This window comes from Triturus cristatus, chromosome 7 (genome assembly GCF_964204655.1).
Source record: "Triturus cristatus chromosome 7, aTriCri1.1, whole genome shotgun sequence".
In the NCBI taxonomy this organism is placed as follows: Eukaryota; Metazoa; Chordata; class Amphibia; order Caudata; family Salamandridae; genus Triturus; species Triturus cristatus.
In genome coordinates this window covers 1,711,306,044-1,711,327,735 of record NC_140590.1, presented here as the reverse complement: position 1 = coordinate 1,711,327,735, position 21,692 = coordinate 1,711,306,044, and the positions used below count along the sequence as shown (strand labels likewise).

General features: G+C 42.3%; 1 pseudogene; it reads left to right on the top strand.

The window, feature by feature from the left end:
* LOC146812839 (epidermal differentiation-specific protein pseudogene) overlaps nucleotides 1-21,692 on the top strand; it is a 24,815-nt pseudogene extending 3,123 nt beyond the window's left edge.

The following is a 21,692-nucleotide window of genomic DNA, read 5'->3' as shown; positions in this document are numbered from 1 at the left end:
TTTGCATCTCAAATGAGATGCAAAGTGGACGTTCCTGACCTAACATGACAGGAGAAATGTCGCTAAGCGACATTTCTCCTGTCATCAAGCCCCACGCTATGAAGCATAGCGTCAGGAAAAGTAGCGATAAACCCTGTTATCGCTACTTTCCTTACGCCTGCTTCAGGACTGACTTAGCCATGATATCCTATGGAAGGTGGATATCATGGCTAAGTTTGTGAGTCCCTATCAGCAAGCTAACGCCACACTACATGAGATTATCGCTGGATTTCCAGCGATAATCTCACGTTAGGCAGTTAGCGCTAGGATTTTTATCACTGAGGAGATAAGCGTTGCTAATAGCACGCTATCTCAGCGATAAAAATCCACGTTACCCGGCGATAATTATCCTCACGCTAAGAGCGCTGAGCGATAATTATCGCCGGTTGTTGCTGATATGCCCCAAAAACTGCTAGAAAGATCTCTGAAAACATGTGCAAATCAAACTAATTCACGCCCTAGAACCTACTTGTCAGAGCTGCACGAGTGTTATTCTTCTGTCCACAGGACATGAGCCAAATTCATACAGTAACTGTGTGTTACTGCTTTTTTGGAGTCATACTTCTCTCCCAAGGGCCTTAGTTGGTGTACAATATGATAGGTTACTGGGTGTCTGCTCAATGTGTTTTTATAAGCCAAATACTGGCAGCAAGAGCATAAGTCTGGACGAGTAGGATCATCTCCATGGTTTTCATTATCAGAAGAGCACACTTGCAGAATTGGAGCCCAATTCACAAATAAGGGTCTAAAGCTGTACTCAAATATTTACACCTACATTCAAGTGTAGATTTACAACTTTCTAGAATGCCCAAACTTTTCCAGGAAAATACATGTTCCAGGTGTAGGTTTTCCCTTCTTAAGAAGGTCATATGTCATTCACAAAAATATCTCATTCCTCTGCAGCGTTACCAATAGCAGAGAACTCCACGCAAAGGGAATAAAAGCCCCTGTGGAAACACACATTTGTATTTTTTGGAAAACGTACTTGCCTTACAATCCCAGCAATTTAGCAGATGATAATTCCTCTTCTTACATGGCTGATCTACAACTCTTTCCAGGCAAGAACGAGGAAGAAGAAGAACTTGTGAATGCCCACAAACATTATTACCCATGCCTTGGAATGCCCAGTACCCACCCTTGAGCAGAATATAAGGCAACGCAGGATGCTAATAGGCTAATGCCTGCCTGGAATCACTTTATGAGTTTCTGGCAGGTGCAACTTAGGTACATTAGCATGTGTCAATATTCATCCAATGAGTCAGTGGCATAGCAAGGTCACTGTAGGGCCCTAATGCAAACATAAAAAAACGGGACCCCTTTGTAGAAATAAGAACCATTAATATTTCTGGTGCAGTGTCCCCTCCTGGATCCAAGCCCCAGGTTTCATTGCACCTGCTGCACCATTGGTAGCTACATCCCAGAATGGAGAAACATTTAAGCACAGCTGTACTGGATTACTGGACTTTAGATTGTATGCAATTGTTTTCTCATTATATGACATTTGGCTGGTATAAGTAGAATATTTGTGTACTTATTTTAATCTAAACAAATAACTCCCCAGGAATTGAAATAGACAATGTTAATTTTTGTGCATGTTTGTGAATTTAGGATTACTTTTGGTTTGGTGTTTTTCTCCAGTATGGGAATCTAGTCCATGATCAATGTTTTCATTTCCTGTATGATTATGTCTGTTTCTGGTTGAGAGTGAATAAATCAAAATGTTCAACAGTTCAAGAGTGCAGTTGTGTGATCATTATTTTGAATTGGAAACCTTTATCGGCACCATCACAGCACTGATATATTGGATGTTTACCTAAGAGTCAGGGGTAGCAAAAATGATTTAAGTTACTTTGACCTCAACCCGCATGATATCGAAGGAAATTGACACACATGACCTTTGACTCTGATGGCATCAAAGGAAGTTCCTCTATCTTTGTACAGTTGTAGATCAAAATATTAACTACTAAAACATTGAACTACGAAAATATCTTGACAAAACATAACGTCACACACAGTATAATTTATAAAAACAAATACAATGTTTTAGATGACATAATTGCCATCATGCAGTTGAATGAAACAAAAGAAAGAAGATAACACTCTGCCAGAAATATTCCAGAAGAATTTAATGATTTATCAAGATATCTATCATGGGATTCATGGCATTAAAAATTTCAACAAGATTTAATAAGGCATAGGTGCTCAGTGCTCCAGTGATTACACATTGGAGTGACAAAGAGAAATAAATGTGTGTTCGGAAAGAAGGGCAAGGATGACACAAAGAGCAGTGCTGTTGGATAAGGACCATATTCAGGAGGCATTAGTTCATGCCAGGGCATTTGACCCTATAGTCAACAGCTCTTCAATATCACAAGAAATGGGGAATCATCATCAAAACCAAAATATAGTAGAAGTCAGAGGCACCTAGAACACTTAAACAAATTATTAACTGAAGAAAAATGAGGGCCAATGACTCCGGAGAACAAAACCTAGGAATCAGAACAGAAAGATACATTTACATAGAGTCTAGCCTTGCAGTCAACATTAAAGGTAGGTATCAACCTAACACAAGGACAAGTGGCCTAAAGCCTCTTATGAATTTGCCTGCACAAACCAATCAAACAAGAGCCTGATAGATGTGTTTTAATGATTATAACAAGTGCCAAACAGTGCAAGGGAAGACCACGACACACTGGTTGAAAAAGGGTGACACACCAGGAGGTTCTTACCACTGGCAATGCCCATTTTGCTTGGAAAGTCTAAAAATAAGGGGTCATATTAAATACAGTACACAGCAAAAACTAACAAGGAATACATTTAAAGGTGGTAAACGAAAAGGAACTTACCCACACAACTGATGCAGCAGCTGGCTCAAAAGCTGGACCGCAAATGTTATACTTTTCAACCACCTCTCAAGACCATATCCAGTTGTGCAAGTCTTTAAACCCTTACAGTATAGTCTCTTTCCATTTGTGGATCCCTATAGACATAGCAGTGATATAGGTACAATATTTTTCTCAATTATAGCACAAATTCCACCCTCAGGGTGTGACAACGAGATGCCCACAATGTTCCGTCCCATGCATTAAACCCTGTTTACGCATGAGTCAGAATCATGAGTATGAAGGTATTTAGCACATCCGATATTTATTAGATACATTAATTACCTCAATGCTTGTTAAATTTCCGCAGGCCAAACCTGCCGAAATCTAACACGGGAAAATATACTGTAATTACGGTATCATGCAGATGTTGGTGCATTAAACACCAAATTCACCATGTAATTCACCATAAATTCATAATAGGTGTTATTCATCAGACCCAATAAATAAAATACTGGCGGTATTGTTATTTATCAGGAGCGATAAATATCAGCTATACTCGTAATCAGGCTCTGTTTGGCTTAAATATAACACAGAGTCATTTATGTCAATCAATTTTCAATTCAATACAAGTTTATTTAGACCAATGGTCCTCAAACGTTTTTAAAAACTACATTAATACAACTACTAAAATGACGGTTCTTAATTAAAACATCATAAAAATTCATATAATACACTTGGATTTCCTTTCAACATTTCATATAACATAGGCCACATAAAACAATAAAACAAACATTTCAGATCTAATCACGTTTGAGAAATTCTTTAACTTTTTGGATGAACTTCCCCATGGCACAAGCTATGTCTAAAGTACTCATTTCTGTTAAAAGGTTTACTGCTTGAACCCTGTTTTTAATAGCATACTTTTTAAAAATTGGACGTAAAATCTCTATTCATATATCTAAAACCTCCTGACAATCCAATAATATATATAAAATGTCACATGTTGTTCCCAAAGTGCAGGTGCATTTTCCCTTTCTGTCAATCATTGACCTTTTACCCCATTATTCACATAGCAAGGGTTAACCCCAATTCTTAACCTTAGCAATTCTCTTCTTAACCGACTGCTAGGTAACCTAACAATATAAGTGAAATATTTATAATTTTGCCATGCAGAAGCCATAAAACGTACAGAACTTTTCCTCAAGAGGTAATCTTGGTCCTGCGCTCGAGAAAACTATTTTCCCAGCGACCTAAGTCCCCTCTTGTCAACCTCAGTTAGGAAAGTCTGGGGGCACAGCGTAACCTCCATCGTGCAACACGCTTTAGTGATGGTAGCTCTAATCCCTTTTGGCCACGTTAGCTCGCTCTTAACAATCTCGTTTCTGCACCATTGCGAGATTTTATAATCTTCTCCCATTCCCAGATGCTGCCAGAATCGTAGTAGGGCCATACAAGCTGTTATACCCCATGAAGTGATTCCCAATTCTAGTCTCACCGCCTGGACCATTGAAGACTTGGGCAATGAATATACGTTTTTCAGTATTTTTCCCTCCTCAATGTCCCATCCGTTTTTGGCACTCAAATATAGCAATTCAGCACCGTGCACAAATTGTGGTGGTACCATTGCTGAGTACGTTATTAGGACCGGTCTGTCAGACATTTTGCCATAAGCACCGTTGAATTTTTTTAATCCACTAACCGATGCTGATGACCTCAGCTTTAGTGCATCGAGGTGGGTAGGACATTGCAGACTTTTCTCGAACCACATTCCCAGGTACCTATATTCTGCTACCTTTTCCAACCTCCATGTATGGCCCTTAAACAGTGCTACCTTTTCAATTTTTAAATAACGGCAGCGTCTAGTGCTTTTCACAACCTTTCACGCGAACCCCCCACTATGTCAGTCTAAACCTTATAACTTTCAACCTCTCACCCCGCCCTCCCCACCAGAATCTGAAGTCATGCAATGTCCATGCACTCTCCATCTAAGTTGCTGGAATCAAGGAAAAAGAAGCACAAATGAAGAAATATAAACAGGTTCGCATAATTAGTGCACAGATCCACTTGCACAAAAAAAACAGCTAGTCAAAGCAGGGAGTGAATGCTTTTATGCGTGTGAGGCATTACCATTCTGGCGATTTAAAGAATAATGAACCCTTATTGGAATATATCTTAAGGTTTTCAAAAGTCACCTCTGGGTTCTGTGCCTAGATCGAGCGTCACCCAGTGTCTGACGCTGACAAACAGCACCCTAGAGATGCGTAAACAATAATGTAATAGAGGTTTAGGGATACCCCTGTTTTTTTGCAGTTTTTCGTTATATAGCGCTAACTCGACCCGAAAGTATTGGAGCGCTTTTACACGAACACCATTTACATCACACGAGGACACATTCATTCTTAGTAGGCACAGGGAGATTAAGTGATTTGCCCAGAATCACAGGATGTTGAACCGTCGCCGAGACTGGATCTTACGCCGCATCCCCCCCTTCCCCTTCTCTCCATATAGTACACTAAAATATTAGTATCATGTGGACAAGTCTTATGAAAAAAAAGTAACATGTTAATTAAAACAATGGAAATTTCAGCATTAACAGCAATTACCAGTTGGAACACGGTGTAGAGGTAAACGTGTGTCTGTTGCTATCACACCTGTCTGGTTGGGCACAAAAACAATTATTATTATTACTAATATTACTACTGATGCTACCAACACAACCGTCTTTGCGTTGCTGCACTTTGCATCAATGTCGTGACCTTCAATTTAATTTCAAAATGCATTCAATAAAAAACACTAATGTCGTACTCTAGAAATGTTTTTAAATACAATTACATTAATGCAGGAGATAATGTTTAGTGTCGGGGTTTTGCTTCAAATCACTCAGCCTTAACCACGTACATGCGTGGTTAAGGCTGAGTCGTTGTTCGGGCAAGTCGTTGCTCGGCTTTCGTGACTCCGGAACTCGTTGTTCCGGAGTCGCTGTTCAGGATGTTTGCCCATGTAAACCCTATTTTCCTCCGACCAAAACATAAGATCTTTGTCTTATCAACAGTATTCATTGAACCTGTTTAGCTTTCTTTGCAGACCAATCTCTGTTTGATCAATAATTACAAGGTCGTCCGCATATAAAAGACATGAGATATGTTTCCCGTCTTGATTCAGACTTTTCCCAGTTACAATACCTAGGATTGAATGTAAGTCTGCAATAAACAAGGAAAAAAGCAAGGGGGCCAATACGCACCCCTGCCTCAGTCCATTGCCAATCTGAATTTTCTGAGATAAGCTCCCCTCTGCATCAAAAATTATCTGGGCCCTATTATCGGTGTGAAGTGCTTGAATCAGCCCTAACAGATCCCTAGAGATGTTATATCCAGTCAAAGTCTCCCACAGCAGTTCCCGGTCCACTAGGTCAAATGCTGTGCGGATGTCCACGAAGCAGCAGAACAAACTTCCCTATGCTAGATTGACTTCCGCGCAATGGACCAGAGCGCGAAACAGTGGTCAACCGCTGAATGTCCCTCTTTGAGCCCCCCCCCCCCCGTTCCGTGGGGCACATTCCGATTTACTTCTGCCCAGTCCTAACGCCTTCCCAAAATTACTTTTGCAAAACCTTTGTCTCCTATGTCTAGGAGATTTATTAATCTGTAATTCTTCGGGGCTTTTAAATCTCCTTTTTTGTGGATTGGTCTTATGATTGCTCCTTTCCAGTGTCCTGGCAAGATGCCTGTGTTAAGGATCCCCTGAAACATTTTTGCAAAAAACTCTGCCCACCACTCAGGCCTAGATTTTATAATCACTGCAGTCAGATTATCTGGGCCTGCGGCCCGGGTAAGGTTTAGGCTAGATATTATTTTTCTAATATGCCTGGAGGTAAAGTGCTCCTCCCTCACTCCTGGCGAAGATATTGTTATTACTTTCTTTAGCAGTGGCCACTTCCCATAAATTTCCCCCAAGTAACCCATCCAGTCATCTTCGGGAACAACACAGTGCAGAGACCCTAATATTTTGCCGGAACTTTCTTGGACCAATTTCAAAAAACCTTTCACATCTTTGGACTCAATTACGGCTAGCATACTTACCCAACAACTATCTTTATAGGTTCTTTTTTTGTTCCTAATAATCGTTTCATATTTTATCCTTAATTTCTGTAGAGTAAGGGACATTTCAGCATTATACATTACCCTAAGTCTTCTTTCCCTTTGTCTAATATATGCTTTTGCTTTATGACATTCCTCATCAAACCATGGTCGTTCTTTATTATGGGATCTATTTTTACTAACTACCCTGGGTTTACTACATTTAATTTTCACCCTTAGGCATTCCTCCAGTTGTCTTATTGTATTTTCATACCAATGCCATTTTTGACTGGAATGTTTTCTAATGAAAGGGTCTGCTGTACAGCACTTAATTTTCCAATGTGCTCCTCCGATATGCAGGTTGCAAGCCGCTATGGGTAATCCACATGTACCTGAAGAGGTATCTCTCTCTGTTTTCACCTTGTTGCATATAATTTGGTCTTTAGAGGATAGTGATCACCACGCTCCACTCTTTACCACCTCGAAGTACTTAATTCATTCAAAGTTCCAGGCATGTGTAAACACAGAATCTATAGGGCAGGGTTGCTGGCCTATCGTAAATGTGTGCCTTGCCGGCCGATCAGCCTCCATTCTCCCATTCACACATACCAAGTCCATAGAGCCCAACAACTGTCCTAATGCCATATCTTGGGCCAAATTATCCCCACTAGGAAATAAGGCAACCTCTATATTATAGGAGATCAACAACTACTTACTCCATGGATCTATTCTACGGGGGTCTAATTTGTGGTTAAAGTCGCCCAACACCAAGAATACATCCTTCTGGTAGTTATCACATACAGTCATCATATCCTCTTTTAAATTTTCCAGTTCCACCTTATATTCATCCTCCTTTCCCTTCTGTATATACACATTAAAGATAACTATACCTTCATAACGTGGGACTAGTTAATACATTACAGATTCATAACTAACTTGCAGGTGGTGAGATACGTTTGTATGTATTGGAGGACAGTCGTGAAACGAGATAATACTAGCAGGAGACAGTGAAGGCCAGTCGATAAGATAAGGTCAGGAAAGAATAGTGTGAGCCAACAGATAGTTGAGACGCGGATTAGAAAAGCCAGACAGGGATTAGTGTACTCGGCTAGTTCTAACACCAGCTTTGCAAATAGAGGCTGAGGGCGTATTTCGACACCGGGCTACAGAAAAAGCAGAATAGACTTTGTTCGCCGTGCTGCCTGAGTGATGGCAACATAAAATGGCGGCGGGCCACAAAATGGCGGGTCGATTCGATCGTGATCGAAAATCGAAGTTCCTCAGATAGACTCATGTTAATCTGAGTCCACGTCAATAGCCATGAGGTCATCGAGCTGTTGCTGTAACATCATTCTTATGTTTTCCGTTACTTGTGGCTTGGGTTTTGGGATGCACATAGTAGCACAAAAATTACAGATAGCGGGACCACAGTGCATACAAAGGCAACAGGAAAATATAATAGTCAGGATTATTCCAAGGAACGTCAATGCTTTCCAACCCCATTTGGACAGTAGTCCCCAAAACCATTCCGTTAAAGACCAATCTCCTTCGTCCTGATGAATAGACTCAGAGATTATGTGCAACTTGGAGATAGCTTGGTATACTGTCGGAGCATCATTAGGAATAAAAATACAGCAACTTGACCCGATCAATTTGCATACTCCACCACGATCGGCAAGAACAAAGTCTAAGGCAACTCGATTTTGCAAGGTCATAAGACGATCCGCCTGTAGTTTTGCCGTGATGTTACTTAAGGCTCCTACAGTGATGTCTATTGTAGTCTCTACGACACAGACCAATTGCCTTATATTTCTGCTGTTAGCCATGGGACCCCAGAAGGGAAGAAAACCTTTAAGGAAATCTCCTCCTTCCTGTCCTGCTGTGTCCTTTGAATCAATAATACCTCTGCCATATCGGGTTTGGTGATGATTTGCGGGAGCAGTGTAAGTAGGGGGAAGAAGAAAAGCTATATAACAAGTACCAGAGAAACCCGTTGGTAACCAAGAATAAGCTCTATCATAGCAGATGAAATAGGTGCCTTGAGACGGCACTAGAGGAGGCGAATTTTGAGAGGAATAAATGTACGTGTAGGAGCAGTTACTCTTTTGTGTAGTGTCAGAAGAGCGATCGTTTATCTGCAAGCAGAAGTTACCCTGATGTGGTATAGTCCAGATCAGTGAGGACTTTCCTTTTTCAACCTTACTATTGAGACTCGACATGTATTGGGTGACGTTCCAATTGGTGTATGCTTTTCTTTCGTCGATGGAAATTTTACTATTTTCCATGATTTTAGCCATAACTACCATACCCTTAATCAAGGAACTGTGACTAAAATCCGGATAATTAGTTTGTGAACTAACGGATCGTCTCAATTTGCTTTGATAAGCGTTGGAGAAGATGATGAGGTAAGCCCAAGCAGAACCTTCATAAGAGAAAGGAAGGACGAGATATGGCATTCCTTTCTCTGTGGTATGTGGCATAAGACCACACACCCAACAATCAGTTGTATTAATCACTAATTGGTGCTGATGTAATAGCTGGATAAAAGAATTGTTATGATACTCAGTTCTTCTGACGAGTTCATGTGAAGGGAGAGTATAAAAGAGGTGTGGAGAGATAGTAGAGGAAGGCAAAGAGGAAGAAGGGGAGGTATTTCTTGGCTGCAAAGCATAAATTATCCACCCAATAATCGCCAAAACCATACATAATGATATAAGAACACATATAGTTATACTAAAACGACTGTACATTATTTTACAGGATGTTTTCTTCATTTCATCTCTTCTTTCTTTATTACTTAGTGTAGTTTCCATCTTACTAATGGATGCTCACGGCAATTTTCCTCAATCACTGAAGTCACGATGCTCTACCGTCCTATGACACTGAAGATCCTGCAGACCTATTGTCACTATTCAGGTCGTGACCTAGACTCCTACCGTGACCCTGCAACCGGGATAGAATACTACACAAGGGAGAAGAAAGTCTTAAATGTTCTTTAGCCTGGATCTCAAGTTGTAATGTTCCTTCCCCGGAAGACTCTGATTTTGGAACAATGTTTGTGGTTCAGTCGTATCCAAGCGACGATGCGATGGAATTGCTTCCTGTAAAATGTCGTCGTCCTCTTTCTCAGACAGTGTCCCATTCAGGTGTGCATCACTAAAAGGCAGGAATCGTGGAGTCTTTTTGCTTTCACAGTCACCAACCCCTCTACGAACCCACTGATCAAAAGGCAAAGGCAAAGGCACTTTCTTGCAATGCACACCGTGAATCCAATTTTTCTTTCCTTCGACTTTACTTGCTGTCCTTGTAGTCAACAACACCATTCGATGCTCCCGCCACCTGGCTTGTAGATTGCTGGACCTCTGAAAATTCTTCACAGACACCCAGTCACCTGGTCGGATGGAATGACCTGGGTCTGTGGAGGCCTCCGGCAGAGCACTCTGAACCTGTTGATGAAGAACACGCAATTTAGTCGTAAGGTCATGCAGATAATCAATCAACATTGCATATGGCAAGTCTGAGAATTTCTTAGGGCGAGGTATTCCCCATACCTTGGCCGGACGGCCAAATACCACTTCGTAAGGGCTAAGTCCCAAACGAGAGTGTACTGCAGTTCTGGTGGATAGCAGGGCTAACGGCAAAGCATCAGGCCAATTGAGTCCTGTACTTGCTTGAATCTTTGCTAACTTCAACTTCAAAGTTCCATTGTAACACTCTACTAAACCCGCTGATTGTGGATGATTTGCCGCATAGAACTTTTGCTTGATTCCAAGACCTGCACAAACTTTCTGCATGACTTGGCCAACAAATTCGCTCCCATTGTCACTCCAGACAATGCGCGGCAAACCAAACCTGGAGAAGAACTCTTTTAGTAGGATTTTAGCTGTGGATAGGGCTGTATTATCTTTCAGAGGGTATGCTTCTATCCACCTCGAAAAGGCGCATATTACCACCAGATCATATTTGAGGTTGTTGCATCGCTCCATATGAATGTAATCGATTTGCAACACCTCAAATGGATATGTCGGAGGAGCAAAGTGACCTGCTGGAGTTGGGGTTCCCTTTCCTGGGTTGTACATTAGACAAACAATGCAGTGCTTTAGTACATTGTCTGCACATTTTGGGATATTTTCATTCTGCCACACTGGTGCCAGAAGTTTACAAATGCCTTTTGCACTTAAGTGGACTGGACCATGAGCCATAGTAACCACTGGGAGAACATAGGCATCTGGTAACAGCCAACGTTGATGTTCAGATAGTTCCACCCAACAACCCATCTCATCTAACATTCCCGTACTTTCTTTCCACTTGCTCAACTCCCTTTCTGAAGCCTCTTTCTGAATCGTTTTCACGCTTTCCACTGTATTCTCACACATTCCTCTCTCTCTGACCCAATTCGCAGGGCCTGCCACAAACATTCGACTCTTTGAATCTCTCGCTGTTTTCTTCGCTATTTCGTCTGCAAATGCATTTCCTCGACCAACATCATCCGTAATCTTCTTATGTGCACTACACTTCACTATCGCTATTTGGGTGGGTAAAGCAAGTGACTCAAGGAGATCAGTCACTAACTGACCATGCTGTATTTTGGTACCATGTGAAGTGAAGAAACCCCTCTCTTTCCAGAGACGCCCAAAACTGAACGCTACGCCAAAAGCGTATTGGCTGTCAGTGTACACGTTCACTCTCTTTCCTTTTGATAATACGCAAGCTCTCGTTAGTGCTATCAATTCTGCTGTTTGCGCTGAATTGTGTCTAATGCGTGCAGTTTCCACAATCGTATGTAAGGTAGTTACAGCATAGGCTGAAACCGTATCTCCATTAGGCATCTTAAAACAAGAACCATCTACCCATAGAGTCCCATCCGGACTCTCTAGCGGTGTGTCTCTTAGGTCAATTCTTCCTTTTGTCTCTTCCTCAGTACGGAAGAAACAATCATGCTGATCCTCAACACTCTCCTCATTTGGAAGGGGCAACAAAGTAGCTGGATTCAGGGTATTACATCGTTTGATGTGTATGTGACTAGCCAAAAGCGTCAGCTCGTAACCAGTTAAACATGCACTCGTAAGATGCTGTGTTTTTGTTCTGTTTAGCAAAGTATCCACTGCATGTGGCACCATAACAATGAGAGTGTTATCCAACACCATTTCAGCAGACTGTCGGATAGAAACTGCTGCTGCTGCTGTCGCTTTGAGACAACTGGGCAATGCTATAGCTACGGGATCCAATGTAGCCGAAAAATAGGCACATGCCGCTGTTTGTCTCCAAATTGCTGTGTCAAAACTGACAATGCACAACCTTCTCTCTCGTGAACATAAAGCGTAAAAGGCTTAGTGTAATCTGGGGTGCCTAGTACAGGAGCAGAACAGAGAGCGGTACGTAAGTCAGTGAAACTCTTTTGGCACTCATCAGTCCAAGGAAGGGGCTGAGGCGTATCTTTTAAAGTCAAAGGTTTGGCGATCAGGGAAAAGTTAGGGATCCACTGTCTACAATAGGAAGTGATACCCAGTTAGGCACATACTTCCCTTTGTGTGGATGGCACAGACATTCGCACAATCGCCTGTATTCGTTCTGGTGTCAAACGTCGTCCCTCCTTTGAGAGGAGATGACCCAAGTAGGTAACCTCTCGACAAACATATTGTAGTTTGGAAGGTGAAACCTTGTGATTCAGTTTAAACAAGTGGCGCAACAAAGCAACAGTGATATCTTTGCAGATATCTTTTGAATCGGCGGCGACTAACAAGTCGTCCATGTATTGAATAAGAGCAGTACCACACGGCAAGTGAAAAGTGTCAAGATGACATTTTAAAGCTTGGCTGTAAATGGAGGGACTTTCACAGTAGCCTTGGGGTGCGCGCTTAAACCGGAAGCTTCGGCCTCCAAGAGAGAAGCCAAAAATGTCCCTACTCTCTTCTGCAATGGGAATACTAAAGAAGGCATTCTTTAGATCGATAACAGAAAACCAAGTCGCTGTGGAAGGTATCATTGTCAACAAAGCAGTGATGTCTGGAACAACAGGAAATTGTGGAATCACAATTTTGTTTACTTCTCGCAAATCAATTACGAAACGGTACACAGGAGGCTGAGAAGGAACAGTACGTTTAAGAACAGGAAGAATAGGACTATTACATGTGTTACCTCTAGTTTCTTCAACCACATCCTTCCGAATTAAGTAATGAATAATTTCCAAAAGCGCTCTCTCACCTTCAGCAGAAATTCCATACTGTGGGATACGTGGTAATTCAACATAGGGCTTGAGAGTGACAACATAAGGCGGAATCTCAAGACAGCCCACATCGTTCGGACCCGTGGCCCAAAGTGCTGCTGGAAGAGAAAGTAATTCAGGAGGAAACTGATCTTTTGACAAATACATTGGGGAGATCAACTTCTGTCCTAGAGTAAGATGTACGCCTGAAGGAGAACAATATATTGTAGCATGCATTCTTTTCAATAGGTCTAGACCCAACAGATTCTCACCGCAACCATTCGTTAACAGAAGTGGAGCTTCCAAATCATAGGGACCAACTGAAATAGGCAAAGGGCAAGAAACTGGATTGCGAACAGGGGCGCCAGAGAATCCTACGGAAACATTTGTTAAGCCAGACAAAGGTGCCCCAGGGAGTTTTGAATGAATGATAGAACTTCTCATTGCTCCAGTATCCAGAAGAAATGGCTCTGAAACACCCATTGTAGTGACGTTAACATAAGGACCATTTTGATCTACTGGGATTGGCACAACTCCCTTACTTTGTCCATGGCTGTCCTAGTTAGCATGAAGACTCTCACTCTCGCCTTCAACATAATGGTCTTCATTGTAATACTGTGTAGATCTCACATTTTGCTGATCAAAATAGTTCACAGAATTGGGAGAAGGAAGGGTACGCTGCTCTTGAGTCAACACACCTCGACCTCTACCTCTGTTTGCTGACTGGAGGCCAGCACGACCTCGTGGAGCAGATAACGCTCCATTGCGCTGCAATAAAACCGGACAACTATTCTTAAAATGACCTTCCTCTCTACAATAGGCACATTGATTAGGCCATAACAAAGGTCGCAGATTGTATGGCTCAGGTTTTTGATACAACCTCTGAAACTGTGGAGGCTGCTGAATTTGAGGCTGAGCATAACGTGGCAGATAGGCTTGTTGCAAGAGAAGCTTCGTTTTTAATTCTTTCGTCTTTTTCTCTTGCTTTTCTCTTTCTTCTTTGTCCCTATTCTCATAATATTGTGCAGTAGCCAATATCTGGGCAGAAGAAGAAACAGCCCATGAACTTTCTGAATCCTTTAATTTGTGCGACAGCTCGGGAAGCAAATTGAATACAAATTTGTCCACGAATAATCGCTGTCCACCCTCGGTAGCCATGTCCTGACCACTGTGGTCGATAAATGTCTCCTCGAAACGAGTAAAGAAGCCAGAGACACTTTCATCTTTCTTTTGTTTGCATGCTGCTAGTTTATCCCAATTAACTCTCAGTGCAGGCATCATAGTTTTCATTAACGTGATGATTCTACCAGGAAGTTCCAAGATCAGAGCGTTAGGCTTTGCGCCACCCACTTGGTCTCTATCTGTATTAGTTATAACATCCCAAGTAGCTCCTAGTTCCTGTGCGTGATCCTCTCTACGAATCTTAGCCCATATTGTCTGTGGGACTACATTACCCATTAACATATCGATGTCTGCTAGGTTCATAATGCAAGCATCAATTGTCTGCGATAATTCTTTATAATAGCCTGCAGGGTTCTTACGAGGATCAGGTAGAGTTTGTTTAAGAGCCAAAACTTCAGATCTCTTCCAAGGGACATGTACCCATATACGTTGGAAATGAGCAGGAATAGGTGCATTACCACCTACAGCCGCAACTGCCTCCTTCCAAACTAGAGGAACCTCTCTCATAGGGTAATTTTTCGACGTCAGTTTAACCGACGGATCGGAATCAAGAAAAATCTGAGAAAACAATAAGGATCTCTAAGAGATAAGTGTCCTTACAGCTTCTTCAACTTTAGAACCTACAATAAGTCCTTTTTCAAAATCCGCCTGAACATTTAACAGATCTTGTGAGATCAGACTCGAACTCACATCTTCCCATTCTTTAATGAGAATGTCGCACATCACATTGAAAACATATCTTTGCGTAGGCGCATTCCATTGCGAAAAGGTAGGCATAATATCAAGCACACTATATTGTGGACCCTTCTTGATCCATCTTCGTGCAAGAGAGTCTAGCTTCTCTCGTTCCTCAAAATCTGGGAACTGACTACGAGATTGTCTTCGAGCAAAAGCCGGAGACACATTAAAGGCTCCAAAGAAAGGAGATAGAATACTAGTGACAGAGTCTGTGAGACGCTTATGCACAGACGGTGAATTAGACATTAGAACTGGAGACAAAGTATTAGGGGAACTGACAGGAGAAGAACTGGTAATCGCAGGAGGAGCAGAAGGCAAAGGAGATCTGAGATTAGGAGATGAAGGTAAAGAAGTTGAGACTAATGGTAAAACCGGCAAGGGCGGTAATACTGGAGGAGGCAAATGCTGAGGAGCCGGAACCGGTGGAGGTACCACTGGCAGCTGAGCAGGCTGTAACAGCTGAGGTACATTGGCATTTTGCGCATAAGGCGGAGGCAACCTTAATAAATGAGACATTAGGGGATCTTCTTCTATATCTTTCTTATTATCAGAAGGAGAAACAGGCAACACCGGATAGCATTTATCTATCGCCATACGATGTTGTCTTTCTGAAATTTCAGTCGCATTATCAACTTCATCATTTTTAAACTGTTGGGCAGCCTGTATAATTGTCATACCCTGTGCTTTCCAATCTCGTTTTGCTTGTTTAATTTCTTTCTGTTTGGCTTCCTTACGCCAAAGGCGGAAAGAGTCAAACATTGCCGGCCGGGCTTTTCTTTTGAACAAAACTGCTTCTAAATTATCTAGCACATCAGGATCGAAGCTACCGTTTTCTGGCCATTTGAGAACACCATCTTTTTTCGCGTATCGAGTCCATGTCTCGTTAAAGGCAATGGGGCCGATACCATGTTTTGAATAGAGCTCATATGTGGGAGTTCCAACCGAAGGAATCGGACAAGAGTCCTCAAGTCGGGAGTCCCTATTACAACCAAGACAACAAATTCTTCCAAACTTAGTCAGACCAGGCATCTCGAGATGTCTCCGGACTGTTCACAAACTTCAAGGGAGTAAAACTCAGTTTACGCAGCACAAATGCACTTACCCTCTGCTTTATCTTTTGCAAAACATAAATCTAAGAAGCCTAAGAAAACCAAACAAAGAACCAAATTGTGGGCGCGACCCACGAAAATACTTAACTAAGGACGTCTTCTTCCACCAACAGAGGCCCTTCTATCGTCTCGCCTTACCATACATCATCAAAGAAATGGGCCAAAGCAGGGCGGCAGTCAGGGCAGCGGTTGTCAGTAGCCGTCAGGAAGGAGTAACCGCACTGCAAAAGACCTTCGGACCACTTTCGACATACAGGGGTCGTTTAGTGTGGCTCGCGAACCCTCCGGAATTTTCTTGCAGGGTTCCTCACGACCTTCGAGCAGAACCGGTACCACTGAAGACGGCCCACGTTGGGCACCAGTTGAAGAACCAGAACCTTTTGGGCCTGGCGACGCAAGGTACGCCATATGTCTCCGGAGTTCACCTGCTTCGCTACACAGAGACACGGGACACTCTGTCGGCGTTAGAAGATTGGATTTATTTAGCTGCAGCTATTACAGTTATCCTAGAAGTACACAAAGTAGGTTCTCAGGAGACTGCCACTTCACTCTGTGGTGCATCAGGTTAAATACTATACAAAATACAATTATTAACGAAATACACTCCCAGAGCATATAGAAAAGAGCCAATAAGGAAAGTTGGAAAACAAAGCGGAACCAATAGAAAAGGTTTGAAAACAGAAATATCGGATGACTCGAAAAGACCTCTCCTCCAACTGTGTTTGTCACCCCACCCTCAGGCTAATACATTACAGATTCATAACTAACTTGCAGGTGGTGAGATACGTTTGTGTGTATTGGAGGACAGTCGTGAAATGAGAGAATACTAGCAGGAGACAGTGAAGGCCAGTCGATAAGATAAGGTCAGGAAAGAATAGTGTGAGCCAACAGATAGTTGAGACGCGGATTAGAAAAGCCAGACAGGGATTAGTGTACTCGGCTAGTTCTAACACCAGCTTTGCAAATAGAGGCTGAGGGCGTATTTCGACACCGGGCTACAGAAAAAGCAGAATAGACTTTGTTCGCCGTGCTGCCTGAGTGATGGCAACATAAAATGGCGGCGGGCCACAAAATGGCGGGTCGATTCGATCGCGATCGAAAATTGAAGTTCCTCAGCAGGGGTTATTTTAGGAGTATAACTCCCTTATCCTGACTAGAAGGAAGGGTCCCTACTTGGACAAAGGTGCAAGCCATTGCCAACTAGAGACCCCCATTTCTAACAGTACTGCTTCGGGTGTCAATGCAATGGGCCTATGCCGAAGGCCTACTACCCTTCTATCAACGAAGGAGTGTTAACAGTGGACAATATAGTTGTCCTCTCATGCCTAGCTCATCAAGCCGCAACCCACAATTCACTGCCCTTGTTTGCTTGTTTCATCAACTACTCAACAGCATTCGACCGAGTTGCCCGGAACATCTTATGACAGAAGCTAGCGGATTGGAACGTTTGCCCCAAATTACTACGAGCAATCATGTCCTTATATGCGAGGACCCGGGTTCTACTTAAACTCACGTGGGAGATGGCCACCTCTAAGATGGATACTGACTGAGGTCTGAAACAGGGCTGTCTGCTGGCGCCTATGCTATTTAATCTATACACCGCGGATCTGGGCAGGCCTTAGCATGAGCCAACCTAGTCACCCCTAAAGTTGAAGACTGGAGGATTCCACTCATGCAGTATGCGGACGATCTAGTGCTTTTCAACCACACAAAATCTGGTCTGTAAAAAGCCCTCAATGCCCATAACACATAAAATCTCAGGAATGAGCTTGTGACTAATGGGAGCAAAACTAAAGAAGTTATTTTGGGGAGATAACCTAACTTGGCGGTTGGGACCACTGAGGTTGGACTGCTTTCAACATTATAACTATCAGGGAGCATTACTTGACAGCCCCACAATTACTGCCATTTAGAGGGTGGTTCATGCTAAACCTCTCCCCTCCCTCAACTATGCCCAGCAAGCATTTCCCAGAATGATGGGATCTGCCCAAGATAAGATCCAGTTTACAGCCTATAAGAAGTTACTCCACTTCCCATCTCACACAAGGAATACGTTGTTCAGGTTGGAATTTGGTCTGGTGCATCACAACCTGGAAAGATAGGCAATCAATATTATAATATGCAACTACTCACCCGTGACGGTCTTAAGGTGCTGATTGTTGCTAAATAATATTTTCAGGCAACAGCCGCCCCCAGCAAGACCATGAAGGCCCTAATAAAAACTATTTTTACATCTGCAAACAACCACTGGTCCAACAATCTGGCAATAGCTAAAGAATGTCTACAACTTGAAGTGGAGAACTGGGACAACAATGTGATTAATTAAACTTGCATTAGAACCACAATAAAAAAAAACATGAGAAATGGACATGGACACACTCCTTGCCTGGGCTTCTCATGAGACAATAATGGCGTCACAACTGCACAACTCAACCAAGCCCCATTACCATCAGGCAGTAGAAAAGCACATTGTAAAACTTACTCTATTGGCCAGATTAGACCCGCTTCTATTCAGAGAATTAAACCCTACATGGAAATCCCTCGATAATATCAACAGTTGTAGACAATGTAACTTCAGACGAGAATTGTTGGCACTCATAATTCTCTGCTGTCCAACATTGCAACATCCCAGCTGACTTCTACTGAGGCCTATATTCTTACAGCAAAAGATTCTGTCGGCCAAAGAGGCTGACCCTCTTTTGAACACCCTGGAATCAGTGGCGGACAAGGCCAAGTTTTGGGAAATTTGTAATGCAAGCCCACAACTTGATAAAGAACATGAGTAGTCTACAGTCTTCACAACTTGAGGTTCATCTCCCACTGTGGGCAACATGAAATGGGGTTTGCATTGAAGTAACAAACTTTGACTAACCCTGTCGCTGGAACTTCACAAACTGTGCAATTTTGTGTCTGAACGATATAGACCTCAATTTGGTACATACAACTGGTACTTAGTCCACTGTGGTCCCCTATCAGCCATCATGACTGGCCTGATCTGGAACCCCCCCCACAAGAATAATTATGAGGCTGGCTGTACTTTACAAGCCACACTCTCCTAGGCAATTTAGCACCTTAACTAAAAGGCTGGTTGTCACAACACATCTTGATCAATTGCACTGCCTCTGCCAAAACATTGTGGACCTTAGGTCCCTTGAGTATAGAACCTGTCTCCATGTAATTGTCATTTTATAAAACTTAACTTTTCAGGTACTGCGCTTTGCACTTTGGCTCTGTGGGTTGTGACACAATGTCCAGTATGTTCTTGAGCTGTACTCCCCTAGGCAGGTGTAGCCTCTGTATATGACCCCTCATTTTGCCATTTACATTTTACAAAATGAACTTTTAGGTTGTGTCATCATGCCCAGTATGACTGACCTTGAGTCATACTCTCCTAGGCAGATCAGCACCTTATTTTTGAGGCCTCAAAAAGTGTAGACCCTGGGTCGTTTCCATATATAACCTTTTATTATGTTTTCTGCACATAAAAAAAATAAAAGTAAAACATTCCTTCAGGCAGTGTACTTTGAAATTTAGCTTTATGGGTTGTGTCATTTTGCCCAGTAAGAACCTGAGCCATCTGTGCCTTAAAAAACACAGACCTTTTTCAGTTTCTGCATATGATTCTTCATTATGTATTCTGCACTTCACCTTTAGGCCTGGTATTTCCACCTTAGCTCTATTATTTAGCTGTACACTTTTTATCAGTACCCTATACACATTAACATCCCGGGGCCAGTGGCATTTCGGAATTACTACCATCTGCACCATCATGACCCACTACATGTACGTCATTAGCTTGCAATATCATCCTTAAATGATTTTAAGGAAAAAGGGGAAGCTGTTGTGATCAGTGTTGTAAGTTTTAATGCAATGTTTTAAAGTTTTGTTTTAATCATATCATGCTGTAAAACATGTTCTCATATAAGGTTTTTATTTCTGTATTCTCTCACACCGTGATATTTTCATTTTATGTAACTTGTAATGATTTTAAGTAATCATACAATAAACTTGTCATTGACATTGCCATCAAAATATACCTTCTTTCCTTTTAAAAGAGAGGAGCCAGTATTGTGAATTTTCACACAATCATGCATGATTTTTCTCCACTGACCAGCTGTCGTTTTGTAACACAGGGTCATCACAGAAGACAATTTTGAAACTTCATAGCTGATCACCATGAACACCATCACTGTCTATGAACTTCACAAGTTCCAGGGGCTCCAAAGGACCTTTACAGCAGATGTTGTGAATCTGGCACAGGAGAACTTCGGAGACTGCATCTCGTCTGTGAAGGTGGTGGGGCAGCCATGGCTAATGTACGATCGTCCCAACTATCAAGGATCGTTCAGTGCCCTAGAGGAGGGAGAACATCCTTCCATTGAAATGTGCGACAAAGCATCTTCTCTGAGGCTGATCACTGAAGACCTGACCAATCCAAAGATCACACTCTATGAGAATCCCAATTTCTCTGGTAGTCAAACAGTTCTGACTCAAGAGACCAATTTAATGTTTGGAAACATGAATGATGAGATATCCTCCCACAGAGTCCACAGCGGAGCATGGCTTCTATACGAGCATCGAAATAGAGGGGGAAGGTGTATTGTAGCCAGGGCTGGTGAAAATCTGGCAAACTATCATGATGTTGGTTTCAACGATCTAGTATCTCACGTGTATCCTCTGTGCCCTGGGAAACCCTCCATCACCGCCACACTTCTGTGGGACAAGAAAAAGACAGATAGTGAAAAGAACATCCAGGCAGATCAGTATTTTTACATCAACAACACAGACAGCGAGCAGCATTTCACCGCTACTTCTTGCAAAGAGTTTGAGAAATATGTCTCCCATAGCTTTGAATTCAGCAAGGTGTCTTCAATCAAGGTGGGTGCCTCATTTACCTTGCAAGGAGTGGCCAATATTTCGTCAGAGGCGTCCCAACACCTTCTCAGTGAAGAAAGATGAGGTTGAGACATTCACCACAAGCAAAAAAGCAGAGTTAAGTTTGCCGATGAAGGTACTGCCACGCACAAAACTGACTGTCAGTTTCATGAGCAAGGAGGTTTTGATCTCAGTTCCAGTGGAGCTGAACATTTTACAGGGTAGTAAGGCTGTGATTGAACATGGCACATACCACTGTCAGTCTGGCACAGATATCTACATTGATGTGCAATCTGACACCATTAGTAAAGTGTAGTATCAGTCACACTTTCTTCTTGTTATGGGCTACGCCTCAACATTCATATGCTATTCTTTGTTTATGCTTTTTTTTAAAACAGAGATATCTTCAAAGGATTTTTTTAGAGCTTCCATTTTCACACAGCATATTCCACAAAACATCCTTTGCTAGCAGACAGTCATCCTGGGACTCAACTAATGCTTGATGCCATAACATTTGTTTTTCTGGTAGGTTAACAATGAACGTTGACCGCTTACCAGAATGTCAACCAATGGCATATATGGACTGGGTCACTGGTTGTCATTGCTACATCAAATGTTACCACGAGTCAGGGAGACAAGGCCA